Source organism: Glycine max, chromosome 10 (genome assembly GCF_000004515.6).
Source record: "Glycine max cultivar Williams 82 chromosome 10, Glycine_max_v4.0, whole genome shotgun sequence".
Taxonomy (NCBI): Eukaryota; Viridiplantae; Streptophyta; class Magnoliopsida; order Fabales; family Fabaceae; genus Glycine; species Glycine max.
In genome coordinates this window covers 26317912-26323911 of record NC_038246.2, presented here as the reverse complement: position 1 = coordinate 26323911, position 6000 = coordinate 26317912, and the positions used below count along the sequence as shown (strand labels likewise).

The window sequence follows — 6000 nt, the reverse complement described above, 5'->3', positions numbered from 1 at the left end:
AAGCCTAGGTTGATCCGATGGATGCTCTGGCTCCAAGAGTTTGACTTGGAGATCCGTGATAGGAGCGGAGCACAAAATCTAGTTGCTGATCATTTGAGTCGGATCGAACGTGTCTCTGATGCAGATTCACCTATTCGGGATGATTTCTCGGATGATCATTTGTATATATTGTATAGTATTTCTGACTCTCTTTCTACTCCCTGGTTTGCTAACATTGTCAATTATTTAGTTGCCTCTGTTTTTCCTCCCTTAGCATCTAAGGCCCAAAAAGATAAGATTAAAAGTGATGCTAAGCATTTTATTTGGGATGACCCCTACTTGTGGAAATTGTGCAGTGATCAGGTCATTAGACGGTGCATTCCAGATCATGAGACTGACTCAGTCCTGCAGTTCTATCATTCTTCTGCACCGGGAGGTCATCTGGGTGTTCAAAGGACAGCTCGCAAAGTGCTTGATTGTGGTTTTTATTGGCCCACCATCGTTAAAGATGTGTGGAAGATCTGCAGCACTTGTGAGCAGTGTCAGAGAGCAGGAAATACACTTACATGGCGACAACAAATGCCTCAGCAACCTATGCTATTCTGTGAGTTGTTTGATGTTTGGGGTATAGATTTCATGGGTCTTTTTCCTGTCTCTTTTGGTTATGTTTATATTCTCCTTGTAGTTGATTATGTTTCAAAATGGGTGGAAGCCAAGCCCACTAGAACTAATGATGCTAAAGTTGTCGCAGACTTTGTCAGGTCTAATCTGTTTTGCAGGTTTGGAGTACCTAAAGCAATTGTTAGTGATCAAGGAACCCATTTTTGCAACAGGACAATGCATGCCCTGCTTAAAAAGTACGGGGTGGTACACAGGGTATCCACACCATACCACCCCCAGACTAATGGACAGGCAGAAATTTCTAACAGGGAAATCAAGAGAATTCTAGAGAAGATTGTGCAGCCAAGCAGGAAAGATTGGAGTACCAGGCTTGATGATGCTCTCTGGGCACATCGGACTGCCTACAAAGCACCCATAGGAATGTCTCCTTATCGGGTTGTCTTTGGAAAGGCATGTCATCTTCCAGTGGAAATTGAGCACAAAGCATACTGGGCAATGAAGACTTGCAACTTCTCTATGGATCAAGTTGGCGAGGAAAGGAAGTTGCAACTGAGTGAGTTAGATGAAATCCGCCTAGAAGCCTACGAGAATGCCAAGTTCTACAAAGAAAAGACCAAGAAGTTCCATGATAGCATGATAGTTAAAAAAGACTTCGTGGTTGGGCAAAAAGTGTTATTGTATAATTCTAGGCTTGGACTCATGAGTGGTAAGTTGAGGTCTAAGTGGATTGGTCCTTTTGTTGTTACTAATGTTTTTCCTTATGGTACAGTTGAGATCAAAAGCGACTCCACAAACAAGAGCTTCAAGGTCAACGGACATCGACTTAAGCCATTCCTCACGAACCCTTCTTTAGTGGACGTAGTGGTGGAAGAGACTTCCTTACTCCACCCTACTCTTCCTCCACCATGACTTAGGGAGTTTTTCTTTTCCTATCTCCTTCTTTGCTTTTATTACACTTGTCCGATTCTCTTTGATGATTTAATTGTTTTTAATCTTTTAATTGTGCTACATTGAGGACAATGTGTTGTTTAAGTATGGGGGGGAGTGTTCTTTGGTTTTGCTAGTTTTGATGGTTTTGTTAATTTGTTAGTTGTGTTAATTTGTTAATGTTGTTAGTTTCGTCGGATTTTCAGTTTAATATTTTGGGTCAATTTTGTGTGCACGTACGACTTTGCATGTTTTTCTTTGAATTATAGGATATGTTCAAGAAATGGGTAATTGTTTTGAAAATAAAAGTTCTTGACATTTTGTGACTTGAAATCCTTGATTCTTCTCTACATGTCATGATAGTTTTGAAAGCTCAATTTGAAAGTGATGATTTTACCTTTGTGAGAATTTGAGCCATCCATCATTATAATCATTTGGTGTGTTTTGCCCCATTGATTGCTTGCACAATAGCCTTGGCTTGATTCTTGTTGATGCGTCCTAATTCACATGCATATTTGGAAATGATTAAGGCAATTTTATTCTTATAAGCTTCTAGCCAAATGGACTTACCTTGAATTAATTCCTTTGATAGCCCTTTTGAGCCTTGTTTCCCTTTCCTTGTTTTAAAGCTCACTACAAGCCTTAAGTGAAAAACCATGATATTACCATATCCTTAAGGAATTTTGGAGCTTTGCAATTGTTTTGGGAATAAGTGTGGGGGGTTTTTGTTTCATTGGACAACTTGTTTTGTTGGCTATGCTTCATGATGTATTTTGGGCCATACTTGATGTACATTGTATATTGGTTAAATGTTGGACATGCTGAATGAAATGTTGTTTCTCAAAGGCTATAGAGTAAAAAAAAAAAATTCGAAAAAAAGAAAAAGAAAAGCAATAAAGTTGAGTGAATAAGATCTTAAATGGCACAAGAATGATGAAACTCTTGGTTCTACTCTTCATGTTTAAATTTTATCTTTATTTTTTTTATTTTCTTATTTTTTCTTAATATGCACTTATTCCCCATTGCTCCTCTATCCCTTTGGGATTTAGCCACTTATTCCATATTTTTCCATACCTTGTCCTTGGCCCCATTACAACCTTAAAAGACCTTTTGATCCTCATGTGCTTGTGTTTATGGGTTGATTGTCAATTTTAGAATCTTGCCAAGTTTATGTGGTGTTTGCTTTCATGGGTGCTTTGAGGGTAAATAGTAGCCTAGACACTTGAGAGATAGAGTGTATATCTTGTGAGGCTTTATCACTTTTCATTCTTGAGCTGATTAACTATTTTGCCATGATTGGGTTGCTTGGATGATTTTCATGAATGTCTTGACTTTTTGGATCTCCTTATGTTAGATGTTACCCATTCCTTTCATTCCTTGATGTTCATTGAGAAATATGTGAATGTTTTTGTTTGTCTCCCTTTGATATCCTTGGATTTTGTTCTTTGTTTCATTTTGCTCAGGAGTGCAAAAGGCTAAGTATGGGGGGTTTTGATGTGCCATCATTTTCTTCTATTTTCTAAACCCTTTTTGCACCATTTTAATTATTGATTGGTCTTAATTGTCAATTAATTAGGAAGTTTTATTATTTGGGCTCATTTAGCTAATTTGATGTTTTTAATCTAATTTCAGGAATTAATGAAACATTGGGCTTAATCCGGATTTTGGTTGTGGACTTGAAGAGGGCAAATAAAGCAGCGCTTACCTTAGTTAATTTCTAATTAGGAAATTTCGCAATTTTATTTTATGTTGTTCAGTGTTTATTTCATTTTGGGCCAGAGTATTGTAATAGGGCCCAATGACTTTGAGTGACTCTTTTTAAATAGTTGCCTTGGGATTCGTGCAGGGCATTCTATTCTGCTATGCTATTTTCATTATTCAGAGCTTTGGTTTTAGGTTTTCACGTTTTTCTGTTCCCTTGTTACAGTTTTCGTTCTTAATGCAAATTTCCGTTTTCTGCTTCTAATTACGAGTTCATTCTTGCTTCTTCTTCTACTTTCATTTACGTTTCTGTTCATTTACATTTCTGTTCATTTACGTTTCTGTTCATTTACGTTCTTGTTCATTTACGTTTCTGCTTCATGTTTCATTTGCGTTTTCTATTTGAATCCATGGAAGGCTAGATTTTTTGGTGTTGTTTCCTTTTGAGGACGAAGCCCAACTCTCTTTGAGGTTTCGTTTGTAATGTGGTTTCCTGGCAGTTTTCCCTTCACCAGTTATCCCAATTTCGTGAATATTAATCAGTGCACGCTTCGTGTTCGATTAAATGCCTCTGAGCCTAACTTGCGTTCATGCTTAATGGACGAAGGGCTAACTGGTGTATGTGGTGCCTAATCACGTATTGAAAACCCTAAGTTGATTTTCGCTTAGTAAATTGAAATAGGGTTGGATTAAGTGGTTGACTGTTAGGGACGAATTCTCCATAACCCAGGATAAGAGAGTGGCTTCTGAATCAGAGGAAACAACCCGTTTTTAATATTAGTAGTTTCGTATTCCATTTTATTTGTTCTGCTCTTTAATTACCAAACAACCAACCCCCCCCCCCATCGTTACTGTTACTGCAAGTATATTATGAACATTTGGCTTGTCACTGCTCGTTGGGAAACGACCTAGGATCACTTCCTAGTTATTGCATTTTCATGTTTATTGGATTCGGGTACGGCCTTGATTAGTGGGATAGTGTGTTCTATCATGCAAGATAGCGTGATCACTAGCAGTCATATTCTCAATTAGTTTCATGGCTTCTTCAGGAGTCTTAAGCTTTATTTTACCCCCCTGTAGAAGCATCTAAGAGCTGCTTAGATTGTGGCCTCAACCCGTCAATGAAAATATTCAGCTGTATGGGCTCAGAGAATCCATGAGTAGGATTTTTCCGTAGCAAGCTACGGAATCTTTTTAGGGCTTCACTCAAAGATTCATCTGGGAATTGGTGAAAAGAAGAGATGGCAGCCTTTCCCTCTGCAGTCTTGGACTCTAGGAAATATTTCTTCAGAAAATTTTCCACAACTTCATCCCAAGTCCTCAAGTTATTACCTTTCAATGAATGCAGCCACCTCTTGGCTTCTCCAGATAGTGAAAATAAAAATAAGTTGAGCCTAACAACATCTTCTGGCACTCCAGCAATTATGACTGTGTTACAAATTTCAATGTAAGTTGCTAGATGTGCATAAGGATCATCATTGGGCAAACCATGAAATTGATTGCCCTGTATAAGCTGAATCAAAGAATGTGGATATGTGATATTCTGAGCTTGAACCTCCGGCCGCGCAATACTAGTGAAAAATTGCGGCACACTTGTACTTGAGTAGTCTTCAAGGGTTACTCGTCTATGTTGCTCATCAACCATTGTGTTGGCTTCAAGCAATGTTGTATCTGATTCCCTTGCCTCTGGCAAACTAGAAGATGATTCTGAAGACTGAGGTTCTTCAAGAATTGATGCTACTTCTATATCCTGCAAAAATTTTCTACGCCTTTCTGCTCTGTTCCTTCTACAAGTTGCTTCGATTTCCAAGTCTATTGGAACCAAATTACCTACAGAGGACTTTCTATGCATACACAACTAAGCAGAAACAACAGTTAACCAATTTCGAAGAAAAATAAATTCTGTAGTAAACAAATATTCACAAAAACAAAACAACGAACCAAAGAATAAAGAATAAACACCTACAAACTGAACTAAAATTTTCCAAATAAAGAGAAGTTCCCCGACAACGGTGCCAAAATACTTGTTCGCATCCTGGTACTACTTGTTTTTGTGGATGTGAAATCTAGCCGGCAAGTGCACTGGGTCATCAAGTAAATAATTAAATCGGTGTGAACCGAGTATCAAACTCAAGGAACTTGTTTTACTTGGCAAAGCATCATTTAGTAAATAGGCATTTGCGTAAAAAATTGATTATCATGAAGTAAAAACAAAAGTAATTCTATTCTAAGTAAAAGCAGTAATTGTGAGCAAGTGAGTGTGAAAATGGATATGTAAAAGCGTCGGGTCCTTCCACTGAGATACTTGATGCAATTAGGGTTTTTCTCTACTTGAAATTATTTTTGTGTTCTATACTAAAGGCACAAATATCAAACACTGATATCTCGCGAGTTTGGCCTAATTCAAGTTAAACTTCGTTCTCAGATGTCTCTTATTGAACTTAGCCTAACCGAACAACAATACAATTATAGCATGATAAAAACTAAATTACCGCACTCCGTGTCCGGCAGTTCGATAACCTAGCCCTGCCCTATCCAATTCTAAGGATGCAATACATTTTCCAATGCTAAAGCTCCTAACCTTACACACAAATGAGTGATCAAGCCACAAGCATGCATAACATAAGCACAGATAGAAACATTGAATACATAAAAACAACTTCAAATAGATAGTAATAATATTTACATCAAGCACTCAACAAAATTTCCCAACAAAGGATTCTAGCCCTCCATTACAAGGGAGTACCTTTCACAAATAGGAGAAGGGTTTCA

The 6000-nt window shown here is 37.8% G+C and overlaps 1 pseudogene; it reads left to right on the top strand.

Moving 5' to 3' along the window:
• LOC112998138 (uncharacterized) overlaps positions 1-6000 on the top strand; it is a 271594-nt pseudogene continuing 265594 nt past the window's right edge.